This window comes from Ornithodoros turicata, chromosome 2, assembly GCF_037126465.1.
Source record: "Ornithodoros turicata isolate Travis chromosome 2, ASM3712646v1, whole genome shotgun sequence".
NCBI classification, from domain to species: Eukaryota; Metazoa; Arthropoda; class Arachnida; order Ixodida; family Argasidae; genus Ornithodoros; species Ornithodoros turicata.
The window spans coordinates 90,913,490-90,930,639 of record NC_088202.1 but is presented as its reverse complement, the minus strand read 5'-3'; the positions used below and the strand labels follow the sequence as shown (position 1 = coordinate 90,930,639).

General features: G+C 40.9%; 1 long non-coding RNA gene across 1 annotated transcript; it reads right to left on the bottom strand.

The window, feature by feature from the left end:
• Positions 1–10,985: 10,985 nt before the first annotated feature.
• Positions 10,986–11,933, bottom strand: LOC135383836 (uncharacterized). The gene is made up of 2 exons (XR_010420096.1): positions 11,784–11,933; positions 10,986–11,218 (listed from the first exon to the last, which is right to left on the bottom strand). It is a non-coding gene; the product is annotated as an uncharacterized LOC135383836 (long non-coding RNA).
• Between the last annotated feature and the right edge of the window lie 5,217 nt (positions 11,934–17,150).

The following is a 17,150-nucleotide window of genomic DNA, read 5'->3' as shown; positions in this document are numbered from 1 at the left end:
TTGCATCAACACACATGCGCTGGGTATCTTGTTTAAGTGTGTCGTAAAGCTACGAAACGGATACGGCTACGCACATGTTAAGCATTTAGGGAGACTACGTTCAGTGCATTAGTACTCTCAGTTGACATAGGAAATCGGTGGGAACTCCCATTAGTGTCCTCTGCGAGCGTCGCAATCGCGCTCTCGGAAGGAAGTCAATAACGCACATTTGTCACGCGCGTGGTAACTACTCATCATCTTTGAGGAACTTCTCACAGACAGCATTGCTTCCAGCACCGTGTGTCGGAGATTTCCGGCGCACGTCAAAAGACCCCCGGGTGGTCCAAATTATCCGCAGTCCTACTCTGCGGCACGTGCAACATGCCGCCACACTGCGCAGACCAGACTTGTACGTATTTGGAGTATTGTATTTAAAATACTCTATTTTAAATACAATTTGCGGTATTTTGGTAATCTACTCAATACTTTTTGTTTTGTGTATTTGTACTCTATTTAAAATACATTTTATGGTATTTTTCAATACTCTAATTACATATTCTGGATCTCCCTGTCAAACTTTCTGTGTCTTGTCTTTCCATTATCTTCCTTGTTCAGTGGAAATTACCTGAGTCCCTCAGACTTGACCCGGATAGCAACTCTAGACCCGGACATAGGCCCTTCTTGGAAGTCTCAATTTAGAGATCTTGCCCCATGTGTACTAATCCTTGGGCAGTGAGGGTTCTATTATATGTGGTGACGTCGAATTCTGACCTCGCCGAGCAGGGACCTCTAGAAGTTTGCTTTGTTCTGCGTCACATATACTTAGTGGAGTTATGTGGTATCTCTTGTCATCTTTTTCGGACTTGTGTTTAGATGACTCCTATCACACAGCGGCGGCTAGCGTAGTGCGCGGGGTCTAGGTGATTCATGCGTCATAGCGGCGACTTGCCGCACTGACCCATGACCGGTGACTTTTTGCATTCAAGGATAAATAGTATCTTAATTGTATTTCAAATACTTTTTGAGGTATTTTGTACTCTATCTTAATTACTTTAATTTTCATGTATTTATACTCTATCTTAATTACTTTCTAACGTTAGTATTTATTATCTTATCTTAAATACATTTTTGAGTATCTTGTACATGTCTGGCGCAGACAAACCTTGCGTGTAACATCACGGTACCTTTATTTATTCACAGACGTGGACAGATGGAGAGAGGACAGTAGGAAGGAGTGGAGGACAGAGGGGTTAGTATGCGTCCTGGGCCGACTTCAGGGCAGACTTGTACGAATCTTGAGTGCGTACTCAAAATACAGTATTTTAAATACTATTTCGGTATTTTGGTACTCTACTGAATACTTTTTGCGACAAGTATTTTTAAAGTACATTTAAAATACTTTTTTCAGTATTTACTACTCAGTACTCAAAATGCTGTCCTTCTCCGCCCTCGTATCCAGCACACTTCCCCGCTGTGTCCAGGTTTTCAGCTCACTGGAACCACGGTCCCTGTATCGAAGTATCGCAGGACAGTGATGGAACGTAAACCTTTTTTTTTTTGGGGGGGGGGATTCCTGCATCTGTCATTTATCCTTCTGTGCAATAGGCTGGTCTCACGTTTTGCCTTGCTTAATTGCCAATAGCCCGACACCTTCGTCAGAGAACGGTTCCTATTCATATCGCCAGGTGAATCCCCAGGGGATTTAGGTACAAAGGAATCCCGGCATTTATTTCCTTGGTCACCAAAGCAATAAACGTGCGCCAGAAGTTGAAAGACCCGAGCTGACATACAGGAGGGATTATGAAGTTTTGGGTCAGAACATACCACCAAAGTTTACTTGAGTTTACGAAAGTTCACCAAACATTACGTAAGATCAAGCCCTTGCAAATAAAAGGTTGCAAACTTAAGTAATGCGGATGAAGTTTATTTCTTTCATTTGCACGGCCACGTTCAGGATACGCGTTTCACTTACTGCTGATACTAAAGTACTTTAAAGAGTAAAATACTTCGCAGATGATTTAGTGCTCTACTCAAATTACTTTCAGATTTGAGTATTTTGTATACTCTATTTTAAATACCTTTTATGCGGAGTATTTAGTACCTTACTTAAAATATTTTTGCGCAGCATTTTGTACATGTCTGCTTCAGGGGAACAGTGCCGACATTCGCCTGGAAAGTCTTCGGAAAACCCAGGGAAACCCTCAGACAACACAGCCGGTGCCGGGATTCGAACCCGTGTCACCTCCCAGTCTCGGCGTGGAAAGCGATCATCCTGACCGCTATGCCACGGGAGGTGGTTCATAGTTTTGATGTACATAACTGGACATGGCCCGCTGAATGTTCCTAAAGATTTCCGCGTGCCAAGGAAAGCGAGTTCCGGTATGGCGGGAAACGGGCCCGCTCCTCTCTGAATGTCGGTCAGGTGTCCTACCGTACGGAGAAAACGCGCTCTAGTCAACACACCAAGGCGGCCAGAGAAGTTCCGAGGCCAACTTGCGCCACAGGCAGGATGACCGTGAAGGACCACTCCCCCACTCCCCCGCCGGGAGCTACTTACCAGCTCCGGGGTAGTTCTCGCGGTCACCGCTTCGCTATGGAATTTGGCGCTATAGCACTATTCGTGATCACAACCACCACGGATCCTATAGCACGTGATCCTGACCACGGCAGTGCATGGTGAGCCGTAGGCTCGGACTTCTCACTAATTCTGGCAGCGACTGCCCTCGATCTTAACTTTCGGCCGTCATCATTCCTTCATCTGTTATCACATCATCTCATCTCACCCTGGCTACAGTCGTGACGCTGCCCACATAAGTGGGACCACCAACGGCAAGCCAGTTTTCGTTACCACCACAACCGCCGTAGGCACGTTGACGGCGAAGAAGAGGGTAGAGCGCGTAGAGTAAGCAGCAGACGAACGACGGTGGCGATGATGATAAAAACGTTCATGTCATTTCTGCTCCCTAATAAGGCTTGGCGCTTGTAGCGGCCACTAGTGTAGCTAACCCATGACCCGGCTCTCCCATAGGCGACTGCCGTACGTACAGGTGTGTATTGACAGAATGGCGTAAAGCAGGCTAGCTGGTGGATAAATTCCATGATAGGCAAGCCTGAGCGATGGGCAAGACACGTAAACTTCGTGTTTGTGTTTGTTTACGTGTCTTGCCCATCGCTCAGGCTTGCCTATCATGGTACAGACAAAAGTCAAGCCTGTCATGCGGTCAGATCAAATGAGATGAAAGCTGGAAACTCACACATTTAAAAACACCCATGTCATACATATATTCATGCATTGATATATTCCTCGCATTCCATATATTCATACATTCGATACAACTTGTGTTTAGCGCGCGTAGAATATAATAACTGGATTTTAAGAAGTAAGATCGAACCGCTAGCACAGAAATCATTCTATAAATAAGTGAAACAACGTTATACTGATGAGAAAAAAAAACTGTTACCGCATTGAACACTGACCTTAGCTCTTATTATATTTTGTTTGACACAGAGAACCGCAGTGACAAAAATGACAAAGGCCGACTGGAATCCCCATACTGGAACATATGCACGTTCTGTAGTTTTCTTACCTGCTACGCACGCTTGTGCTGGGATGTAGACAAGTTCAAAAAGTTCTTCACGAAGTCATTTTCACTCATTTTGAAGCGATTTTGAAAGCTCAAATGTTCAGAAACTGTGCCTTCCAAGCACGTTTTCGTGCACGATGACCACAGCGCAAGCACCGGCTCAAGCAGCGCATCCCCACTAAGGGAAGTTCACGGAGCAGCCGCACTGTGGCGACACTGTTCGATCTCGAGGCGAATAGTAGTAGGTCGCGCCCTCCCCATACTGGAAGCACAGACATTAATGCGCAATCACATTAACACTTTTGACTTCGTTCACATCCCTACACATTCCCGATGTTTGCTTTATATTCTTGATGTTTTGTTTTGCTTTTGTTTTCCTATATATTTGTTTTGGGTTGTATTGCTTCTACCATGTTAGAACTGCCATTGACCTTGTTGGTGCACCATACGGTAGACCTCACGGTTGATGATGGGCCCCGTTTAAATTATTATTATTATTATTATTACAGTCTGAAAACAGCACAATAGCCAGCATTAATCCCAAGAGTAATATCTTTAGCGACACATATGTGACTGCTAATTTATTCTGCTGCGGTAGCATTGTTCATGTCAAAGCTCGAATGATTCTATCTATAATTCTCATTTAATGCACAACAAAAGTGAAACGCTGCAAAATGTAAGGGAAATACACGAAATTCAACAGCGCAAATTCTTTTTCGCTCTCACGCTATCATGGGCAAAGAGCTGTCAGCCACATGAGTTAGGCTTGTCCATCGCTTTATAGTTCGACCTTTTGGCCTCCCGCGACAACGGCACTGGGCAAGACCTCGTTAGGAAAGAAACGGACACACATGTACAAGTTACATTCCGATACATTTTCTTCAACGCACTCTACCGTTCATACAGAGACGAATAAACTGAGGCTGTCGTGGAAAATAAACACTTGGTTGTCAGTTCAGTGTGTTGTGTGTGTGTCGTCCCTTCTCGTGCCCTACACCCGGGCTAAAATGCTATCGATTAAAAAAACTCAGGCATTCGACATTGTCGTCCCTGAATCATTACCGCGCGTCGGCGAGGCTTGAAAGTTGCATTGGTCCTAATTGCCGATTCACGCACCGCAATTTAAGTTACCATTCGGCGTGTTTTATAATTATAAGACACCGTGTAACTTCAGTGCACACTAATGGGCTGACTTTTCAGCAACCGCTTCGCCCACGATAAGCAGCAACGCACTTTCGTAGTGTCGATGACCCAGGCTACTGCCACGCGTCTTGGCCCATTTTAATCTACACTTTATTTTAATGCCTGGAAACGCGAGAAACTGCTTTGTGCAAGAAAATTGCGCAATTCGAAGCGTTACCTGTATTCTAACTCATTTCAAACGTGCACAAAATGCGCTATTTTTCCTTAAAGGAGGAATGGACGCTATGCATAGGTAGCCTATCCCATGTTTACACCACCTCGCCTGTGTAATCCCTTTATGCTCAAGGAAGGCTAGTTATTCGTTGAGCTAATCTGCGCAGTAACCTTTGCGTAGAAAGTAGTGATGAACACTGGCACCACGAATTTGTACGTACAGGAAAGAAGATATCAAGGCGTCATAAAATGAGATAGATACGTGTATAAGTGATTCGCGTTTCTTATTTTTTAATATCATTACATATGAGTCGTTTGTCCAGTCGTTTGCTTAAACAAAAGCAAAATGTTCAGATATGCCCTCTAGAGTTACCAGTGTGAAAACAAATCGATACCGTGTATACCGGCAACCAACACGCTGACGACTCCATGGCTCCTATACTGCTACTTCTATATTTAATAGGTAGTGAGGTTGCCTCTCCCAGGTAGCGCGGTGAATGATTCATTCACAACTTGACCACCATAAGAGGTAAGGAACTAGAGCGTCAACATGAGCTCCGTTGGCAATATTGGCAAGATTGGCAATTTGCCGGCGAGCCAAGCAGTAATTGTGTAGGAGTTCAAGCTAACCCAATCGGAAAGACAGACAAACATCGTCGGCGCGTCCCTCCGTTACAAGAATGTGTGGTACATTTTGATTCTTCTGCGCAAGTGCTCCAATCTTTCCTATCGCAAAAAAAAACAAGCAAAAAAGACAAAAACAAAACAGAAACAAAGATGGCGGAAACAGGATTAAATACGAATTGCCATTCAACAAGAAGATGGTTGCTACAGACATATCTGGCTAGGATTATGGAAGGCACTTGGAACATTTTCCCCCCGCTTTATATGAACATACTGCTTTCAGGAATCGTCACGCAAGGTACATCCTTCAGAAAGCGCAAATTTCCTGAGAAAATTAATCTACAAGAATGCGCACAGCGGGGGTAATCTCGCCCGGGCTAATCCTGGCGCGTGGTGACATCAAGTCAGTCAGCGCGTTTTATTGGCTGGCGACAATCGTCTGCTAATGAGAACGACCAGTCGAGACGCGGGAGAAGTGACGCGAAATGCAACGGCAAAAAGAGAGAAAGAAAGGAAGAAAAAACAAGGCGCGCTCCTCACTATTGGTTGGCTGACATGACGTCAAAGACTGGCAGTCGATGAAAGGAGCTTTCCTGACCCCGGAGATTGAAAGTTCACTAGGATTGCGCGCTGCTGTCATGCTTTTTGTGCGAATTTCTCTCCCAGGTCTTCTGGTCCACACTTTTACTCCTCCTTACATTTGTTTTTCGATTCTTTCCATGCTCCTTTAGTCCCCTTTCACGTGTTTGCGTCCTTCTCGCTGTTTCACGTTCGAAAAACTTAATTTAGGACCATACAACCTCTAACATATTTAGGTCCAACCACTTCCCCAACAACACCATATATCCTCTGGATGTACAAATAATGTCCCAACGAACTCGCACGTCCGATGGACATCTGAGTGATAGCCATCGGATATACGAATCCGTTAGGCTTACATCCAGATGATATTCTGTGTTGTTGGGGTTCGTATGGTGAATTTCACTGAGAGAGCAAATATTGCCCCACGACGGATGTGGGTCAGTTGTCTACTCCACGCGATGTCGAACGGGTTTGTCCCCTCGAATGAAACATCACCCGCTCTTGGCGGGAGTCAAGCGAGTCTCGCACGGTGCACGGCGTTGCAATCAATCTGTTTCCTTGGGTTGGATTTACCATACTATGTATCTAGTAACGTAGCCACTACAGGATTACTCGGAATCACGGCCTGTGATATGATGTGATATGATGTGAACAAGTAAATAAATGGGGGCGTAAGTTGCGACGAAGTCACACTGGCTACCCCAGACCGCTTAGCCATTACAATCAAAATTAAAAGTTTTATTATAAAAAGTCGAACATTATTATACGTGACCACCATACTGGAGCTTTAATTACAAGTGCCGATATATGTATGTGGACAGCAGAGAACCTGGAAGACCATGGGACACGAACACAAGAGGAAATCAAATCTATAACACTACAAAGAAGATATTCTTAATCAAAAACAACAGAGGAGGAGAATAATCTATAATTTTTGACTATCATGAAATCATCCTCGTGACTTAATCTAGTCGAACCCCTACAATTTTCATTCTAAGAGACACTACAAACCTTACTTTGTTTTATGAATTCAACACAGAAAATATATTAAAAAATGAACTTCATCGCATAGCACGCTCCTAGCCAACAATCAGCTCTAATAATATCTGCCCTGATTTGTTGAAGACGGGAGGCGTTCACCTGACAGTTATGAACATTTTCGAGCGCAATTGGGAAGATTATTCCAACATTACACAATTAATCATTTGCTTATTAAGTAAACAGCATAGACATACGGAAATAATGAGAAACAAAACCATCAATATAGAGCCAAAACAATACACAATCCAACATGTAAACAACAGACACATGCAGGAAAATAAATGAAAAAGAATCTATCAAAACGATCAACATGCACGGATGAATAGCAGAGAAACACTTTGAACGGCACATGATGAATAATTTAATACAGCACAGAGCTAACGCTGAATAGCAGAGAAACACTCTAAACGGCGCATCTGCCAAAGTGTAAACAACAGACAGGAAATTATTACTGAAACAAGATCAACAGCTAATAGAGAGCCAAAATCCAACACGTAAACAAGAGGTACACAAAGGATAAATAGCTGAAGAACAATCTAACAAAACAAGAAACATGCACGGATGAATAGTAGAGAAACACTCTAAACGGTGCATCTACCAACGGTAAACAACAGACACATGCAGGAAAATAATTGAAAAAGAAGGAACATAATAGCGAAACAAACTATCAAACATTACAATTTGAAATTGAAATAATATATCTTTTGAACTATCATAAAATCAACCTTGCGAGCTAACAATATAGAATTTTCATCCTACTCAGGCACTATAAACATTCCCTTGACAGAACTATCCAAACACACAGCACAGCTATGCTTTACACAGTACAACCAGACTCGAGACCCGGTGGGGTCACTCTCTCCCTCTATGCAGCCCGGTGGGGTCACTCTCTTCCTCTATACAGCCCAAAGCGAAGAACCTGTTGTCAATCTGTGGGGTGGGGAAATCCTCTCTCTTTTTCACATTCTTTCATCCAAAAGGAAATATTCTTAGGACCGGTGTACAGAGACGAAATTTTTACAGATCGCAAATAGACATTGGAATTATTCGACTCTCAAGAACACAATAAGAATTCTATAAAAAACAATAGCACGCAAAAAAAATCTAAGAATAGACTTTATGTCAGTGCAAACTGATTTTAGAGAAACATTATCTGAGCAAACGAGCAAATATTATCGGCGCAAACAATACTCAACCAAAACGAGAAACGTTCCATTTAATGTGTTTCAGATCAGACACAACTATTAGGCATTCATTATTCTCAACTCACATAATATCAATCGAGTGAAAGTCAAGTTTATTCAGTGATAGAAACAATACTAATTCGAAAACGAGAAACAAATTTAATAACATCTTTTTTTATGATAACTTTGCAACAGTAATTTCTACACGCAGAAGCCACAAACAACTCATATGAAATGTAAATTATTGTGTTTGCTATAGCGAAAATCAACGCACACAGCTAAAAAATACATTCCCAACTAGTAGAATATTTTTATTAATATCAATCGACTGATCATCTGAAACAAAGTCAAAAGCAGTAATTTAGGCAAACATTTTTCATAATCACGCAGCGCAAATATACATCACAGAAGCACGTCTTTTTCATTCAGGACCCACTAGTGGAAACGAAGTGAGAGAGGGAAGCTGAGTTCCCGTACACTTTCGTTAAGGTTACGCAGCAGGGAGTAGGGGAATCCACAATGGTCTTGGTACACAATGTATAGTTGACAATCATAAAATCGCTCCAGCAAGTCAAGTTATAGAAGCAGGGGCTCTAGCGCTGTCTTGTACGTAGAATCATTGAAAGCACACATTTTTTCATTACACATCACATCTTTTTTTTTTTTTTTTTTGTAAATTGACTTGCATAATTCTAACGTCAGGTGGAACATTATGAACCTGATAATAAAATTTTAAGAAATAAAATTAGCACCAATATGATTTAATTAAATGTCGAGGCGCACTACAAAACAGAACAGACAATTGCTATACATTGAAGAGATGGACGGATTTTGTACTCGTTACCATACATCATGGGAGGACCTGATAAAAAGTTGCTTCGAAAAGGAGGAGCCGCGAAACGATTCATTTATCGATGCATTTCAATACGTCCTAGACATGGTCGTATTCGGAGATATGGTGCAAATTATGGAATTCAAGATGCGAGAACTTGTATGCCGAATCTACAATAGTTATAAAAATATTTGCACGTCATCATCGGAAGGACCACTGGGATTGATGGTGGAGTTTTTGAGGTTTGCTAACGAAGAATTGAAATACACTAGACCAAACGTAATTGTAATCATTGCAATGGGCATTGTATTAATCAAGAAAGCGATCAGATCAAATTATCATATACAAGCTGTCTATATCGCACGATTCATTACGGATTTGTTGAAATTACACCTAACGGTTGAAATGGAAAGTACATAAAAAATCTTATCACATGATATATTCCACTAGAGCCTCTACACACTTATTTTCTTCTATCAGTTTGCGCAATGATGTCGAATGAACAGAAGTTCAATATTGTCGCGCAAGGTCTGATGTATCATCACTTATTGAAAATCAACAAACATATCAATTGCGGTGGACCACCGGACGATTTTCATCTAATACTCTCTTGTACGCCATTCAAGAATCTTCATACAAAGAAAGGAAACATCAATAAGAGACTGCGCAAGTTCGTCGCAACAATGTGCAAGTTGTTGAAGCAATACAAACACGGCGACAACATATCACCTGCGTTAATCAACGCTGGATTCAAGCGCCCAATAATCAGAATAAATTACTTGATGTCTTCGGAATTCATCAATCAAGACGACAAACGAAAACTTCGGAGTTTGGAATAGAACTGTAACTTACCGAAATAAACAAGTGTATAATTGAAATAATAATTGTATTATTTGTCATCATTGTAATGTATTCTACACAGCGCAACGAAAACAACTTATGACTAGATTCAAGATTGCTAAGGAGACACTACGTACAAGGATCTTCGCATGGAATCAGCGCTGGCAATCAAAGAGATTTTTACACGACCACACTCTATACAACACCGACACCCGAAGGAAAGAATTGTAGAAGAATCGATAATAGAAATTTAGAGGCATGTTACATCAATCTTTGTTTACAAAGAGGATCATTAATATTTTGCGAAAGCTTATTTTATGAATTAAATTGCACAGTGTATATATTTTCTCAAACGATTGGACAGTTGACAATACTATATTGAAAGGAATCTATTATCAAATGACGCGATGCAAGTGATGGACATGCATGATGCGCTAGCGGAGTCTACAATTCTAATCAACATAACATACGGCACACAGTTCCAATAAGGTTTGGGGAGAATCGAATCACGCAACTGTCATCAGAAATATTTAACCACTATACAATGAAGATGAGCACTATCCATAAGGTACGTAATTATAATAAGTAAATATTCCTTTTGCAAACTTAACCAGAGCAGCACACATAAACGGAGCTCCAATTCACAGAATGTACCCGAGGTTTCTCACTGGTAACATCTCATTACGGCCCGAGTCTCATTACGGCCGAAGTCTCATTACGGCCGAAAAATCCTTTAATCCCCAAGTGTCTCGTTACGGCCAAAGTCTCAATACGGCCGAAGGTAGTATCATTACGGCCGAAGATGTCTCATAACGGCCAAAAAGAAAAAAGAAGCATCCACCATAGTAGCTCTGTATATACTGTGTTTTATGCTTCCCAAAATGTTTCCGAGGCGGTGTGCCCCCACGGCTTGTGTCACACACAATGGTTCATGCACACAATATTGCGACAGTGTTTCATGCATCCCTCGTGAAAAATGTTTTTATTGTCATATGTGTCACACGATATTTGTATGTGTTACGCCATTTTCTCTCAGTATTCAAGCAACATCCTACTCGTTGGTTCTGTGAGCAAACTGTGTGTGTGTGTGTTCTGAAAAGTACTCCACAAGGGAGCCCACTGGGAGCTCCAGGAGTCACATGACCTATGACCATGATCTTCTCCCCCACTAGCTGCCTTCTACAATTTACGTCCACCTGAAATTTACAAAAAAGTACATAAGCCACTGAACAAAATGACATATGCTCTTGTTTGATGATGACTATAAGACATATGCTGTCAAGCAGACTTTTTTTTTCATATATTCGAAACATATTCAAGAATTATGGACAACAATGACAATTACGTCATAATAATGCAGCTGCATAGCCAGGAAACTATTTCAGGAGGTGTTTTATGAGGCTTGACATGGGGTGGAGGAGTCCCCCTCGTCAGTGCTTTATCCAGACCCCCCCTAACTTTTTTGCCTGTGCACCCCCTACAGGGGGTGCCCTTGCGATTTAAGCTTCAGATACGTCTGTAATGATATGTTAAGCTGTAATGACGTAACTATTCCAACAATTTTTTCGAACACCCTTCTCGTGCTTGGGATTCTGGATAAACCACTACCCCTTGTTCATTTTCGTGGGGCACCACATTAGAGCTTATGCCACTGCACTGATGTCACAATGTTAAAAGTGTGTGTCACTCTGGGCATTCGGAATTCCTCTAAGCTACAATATGTAAATTCAGAATATCCGAAGGGTAAACATCAGATGTTACCTGCAGGCTTCATGCTGAAACGCGTGTACGCAAAACACTTCCGCCGTGGTGGGCGACGCCGTTAGTGTAATCATACACGCAAGACAATTGCGGGCACATGGAGTAGTGGCAGCAACCTGAAAACGATACATTTTCTTGTTACATATGAGTAATCAAAAATATACATTCCCACATGTTTCGTTTTGTCATTTGTAGGAAGCGCTAGTAAGGGAACAGCACTTGGTTGGTCACATGCAAGCCACAATGCGAGAGGTGCCGATATTTCGATTACGCGATCAAAAATTAAAAGTCTAGAACCATGCACACTTCCCCTTGCAACTACTTCCCCAGCATCGTGAGACATGACACCCATGACATGACACCATGTATTCACGTATAGTGTAATGATATGCAGGAATGAAAAAGATGCCAACATACCTGTAATCCAGTGACCCATAAGTTTGATTCGATTTTTTGGCAGCTACCATGAAGAGCAAATGCACGATTCACAAGTTTCGTTTCGCCATTTTCATTGTTGATTTCGCAAGCGTCGAGCAATCCCACGTGACCTCCTTTGGATCAGTGAAAAGTGAAAATTACTCGCGTCATGAACATATATGTTCATCTCAGCGCAAATCACGTTTTGCATGCTATAGAAGGAGGGGGGATCAATACTCTTCCTTTCGTGTTTTGATATCTTGTTGTTTTGCTACTCTCACTTCGGAGCTCGGATGGTGTCTAGCAACGTTGGGTACCTCGTTTCTTGTGTGTGTGAGCAACGCGTTGGTGTGAGCGAGTGGTTGCTGTTTACGATGTGTTCATATATCGCTTTGTAGTGCTGTAATGTGCAAATTAGCGGACTTTATAGCGGCTCTCTATTTTCCGTCGTTGTCTTGCGAGCAGCGCCTGTTGTTCCGGTAAAAATCGAGTTGAATGAATCGCCACAGCCCCAACGTATATCGCGCAGTGTTGACCAAGACCAAGTCAAGCAGGAATTCTGGTGAGTAATGCTTTCGTAGATTGTCTGGATTAGTAGTGTGCTGTCCACACATAGTTGGATTCTCATACGAGTAATTTAAATGAATCAAAACAGCCGAAGTGCCTGTAATAGATGTAACTCGGTATCTGTTCGTAGGTTTGCGTTGTTTCTAGTTGGTTGCGCGTTTAGGAACAACAAATTTATTCGAAGACGATAAGATACCGATAATGCATCACCGTACAGCAGCATTTACTCGTATCATTGTGAGCCATATTTCATTTGTTAAAATTTGTCGTCGTATTTCTTCAAAAATAAAAGCGCAAGTCGGCGTACTTGAATTGATCTCCAAGAACTGCTTACGTCGAACGTCTGCAAATGTTGTACTTATGTGCCTTCGCGCACCATAGTAGGCACAAAGCATATCTGATTAGAATAAATAGAGGAAGTCATTCAAATACACGTTATTTATAGCTGGTTTTCCATCCCAGGCATGGTATGTGGCTGCACGAAGGATTCCGAAAAAGAAAAACAACAACATGGCTAATAGGATGTTGCTGCCCAGGGAGTCCTGGCGAAGAGGTGAGCTGTTAAGATCATCATAAGGTTCTGTTGTGAAGTGAGAAATTTTGTAGTAGTGCACGAATGTTAATTCGTGCACTACTTTTATAAAAAAGAAACCAGAAATGGAAAGTTATGCATGCATCATTTCATGAATTGTAATGTATTACTATTTGATATCACATGTTTCCATTAAGGGAATGAACTACTGAACCTATATTCATATCATGGTCATGCTCTGTGTTTACCTGGAAGTCACATTTTTAAGGCTTGTCATTCTTTTGTCTAAATGAATGTTTATGTTAACCTTGTATGAAATAGCAGACACGTATCAACACGTGTGCAGCTTGTGCACATTAAAACGAGCCATGTAGAGACAAATGCTTGTTGTTGTTTTTTTTTAATATTCTAGCCTATTCATGGTTGCTCATCGCTTCTTGCAGGTTTACTCATTCCAGAAGCAAGAATTGTATCATTGTAAGGCGAATGGAAATAAACTGACATCGACTGAGATAGGTGCTCTGTCATGGCCAATGACTGTAGGATGTCTCCAGAAGCGTCACAACAAAGCCAATATTCATCTAGCTCTCTACAAGTAGCTAACTCCACATAGTAGCCTGCTTCACAGCCTACACTACCTTGTGGGAGTACACATTACACAATATGTTGCATTGTGCTGTGGTATGATAACATACCGTTTGTCTCGCAATATGTGTATATAAATATGATAAGGGCCCTAAGGGCACAGTGCATGGCTTATACCCTGCTGAATATATATCCATACCTGGCTTCGACATTGCATAGCAATGCAGGTTACAACACACATTTTGACATTTGGCCGTTATGAGACATCTTCGGCCGTAATGAGACTGCCTTCGGCCGTATTGAGACTTTGGCCGTAATGAGACACTTGGGGATTAAAGGATTATCGGCCGTGTTGAGACTTTCGGCCGTATTGAGACATCGGCCGTAATGAGACTTCGGCCGTAATGAGATACAATCTTCTCACTAGCCATACTGAAAAACTATGAGTCTGTTCATTATGTCACGACATATGAGGCACTACAAATGGGAAGGGCATACTTTAATTTTAGAAAATTTTAGTTCATAATGGAACAAAACGCAAACTCCAACACCAAAGGTTCTTGTTTAAATTTTCAAAGTCAAAACTGTATACTCTTTCTTAAAATTTAATATATAGATTAAAAAGCTGTCTATATAGTCACACATTGTATACAATATATTTGTTTGTACATTAATTGCTAAAATTTATCAGATCACATTCCAGAGCAGTGGTGACTATCGGTAAGTGTTTAATTAAAATTTGAACTGCTGCCGCAATTTACGAACTGAGTTGTAGAAAGTGTGATTTCACAGCTTTAGCTGGCTCACTTTGATACGCGAAGGTTTTAAGAACTCTTTCACGATGACAAAGAATTTAATCGATTGTATTGATATTTTCTATATACTCTATAACGTAATGTGAATTCTCCATGACGCGGATAGTAAAAGTTACGAATATTTTTCCAACGAAATTTACTTAAAACTCGAAGAAATGGTCATCCGCGTCGTCGAATGCGTTTTGGCAACACGCCGGGCCGCCTTTCCCCAATACCGTACCAGAAACCGAACGCGATTCTGCGCCCGACGCGTTAACGCGGTACCGCACGCGAGCGTGTTGCCGAAACGGGTTCGACGACGCGGATGACCATTTCTTCGAGTTTTAAGTAAATTTTGTTGGAAAAATATTCGTAACTTTTACTATCCGCGTCAATGAGAATTCACATTACGTTATAGAGTATATAGAAAATATCAATACAATCGATTAAATTCTTTGTCATCGTGAAAGAGTTCTTAAAACCTTCGCGTATCAAAGTGAGCCAGCTAAAGCTGTGAAATCACACTTTCTACAACTCAGTTCGTAAATTGCGGCAGCAGTTCAAATTTTAATTAAACACTTACCGATAGTCACCACTGCTCTGGAATGTGATCTGATAAATTTTAGCAATTAATGTACAAACAAATATATTGTATACAATGTGTGACTATATAGACAGCTTTTTAATCTATATATTAAATTTTAAGAAAGAGTATACAGTTTTGACTTTGAAAATTTAAACAAGAACCTTTGGTGTTGGAATTTGCGTTTTGTTTCATTATGAGCTAAAATTTTCTAAAATTAAAGTATGCCCTTCCCATTTGTAGTGCCTCATATGTCGTGACATAATGAACAGACTCATAGTTTTTCAGTATGGCTAGTGAGAAACCTCGGGTACATTCTGTGAATTGGAGCTCCGTTTATGTGTGCTGCTCTGGTTAAGTTTGCAAAAGGAATATTTACTTATTATAATTACGTATCTTATGGATAGTGCTCATCTTCATTGTATAGTGGTTAAATATTTCTGATGACAGTTGCGTGATTCGATTCTCCCCAAATCTTATTGGAACTGTGTGCCGCATGTTATGATGATTAGAATTGTAGACTCCGCTAGCGCATCATGCATGTCCATCACTTGCATCGCGTCATTTGATAATAGATTCCTTTCAATATAGTATTGTCAACTGTCCAATCGTTTGAGAAAATATATACACTGTGCAATTTAATTCATAAAATAAGCTTTCGCAAAATATTAATGATCCTCTTTGTAAACAAAGATTGATGTAACATGCCTCTAAATTTCTATTATCGATTCTTCTACAATTCTTTCCTTCGGGTGTCGGTGTTGTATAGAGTGTGGTCGTGTAAAAATCTCTTTGATTGCCAGCGCTGATTCCATGCGAAGATCCTTGTACGTAGTGTCTCCTTAGCAATCTTCAATCTAGTCATAAGTTGTTTTCGTTGCGCTGTGTAGAATACATTACAATGATGACAAAGAATACAATTATTATTTCAATTATACACTTGTTTATTTCGGTAAATTACAGTTCTATTCCAAACTCCGAAGTTTTCGTTTGTGTCTTGATTGATGTATTCCGAAGACATCAAGTAATTTATTCTGATTATTGGGCGCTTGAATCCAGCGTTCATTAACGCAAGTGATATGTTGTCGCCGTGTTTGTATTGCTTCAACAACTTGCACATTGTTGCGACGAACTTGCGCAGTCTCTTATTGATGTTTCCTTTCTTTGTATGAAGATTCTTGAATGGCGTACAAGAGAGTATTAGATGAAAATCGTCCGGTGGTCCACCGCAATTGATATGTTTGTTGATTTTCAATAAGTGATGATACATCAGACCTTGCACGACAATATTGAACTTCTGTTCATTCGACAACATTGCGCAAACTGATAGAAGAAAATAAGTGTGTAGAGGCTCTAGTGGAATATATCATGTGATAAGATTTTTTATGTACTTTCCATTTCAACCGTTAGGTGTAATTTCAACAAATCCGTAATGAATCGTGCGATATAGACAGCTTGTATATGATAATTTGATCTGATCGCTTTCTTGATTAATACAATGTCCATTGCAATGATTACAATTACTTTTGGTCTAGTGTATTTCAATTCTTCGTTAGCAAACCTCAAAAACTCCACCATCAATCCCAGTGGTCCTTCCGATGATGACGTGCAAATATTTTTATAACTATTGTAGATTCGGCATACAAGTTCTCGCATCTTGAATTCCATAATTTGCACCATATCTCCGAATACGACCATGACTAGGACGTATTGAAATGCATCGATAAATGAATCGTTTCGCGGCTCCTCCTTTTCGAAGCAACTTTTTATCAGGTCCTCCCATGATGTATGGTAACGAGTACAAAATCCGTCCATCTCTTCAATGTATAGCAATGGTCTGTTCTGTTTTGTAGTGCGCCTCGACATTTAATTAAATCATATTGGTGCTA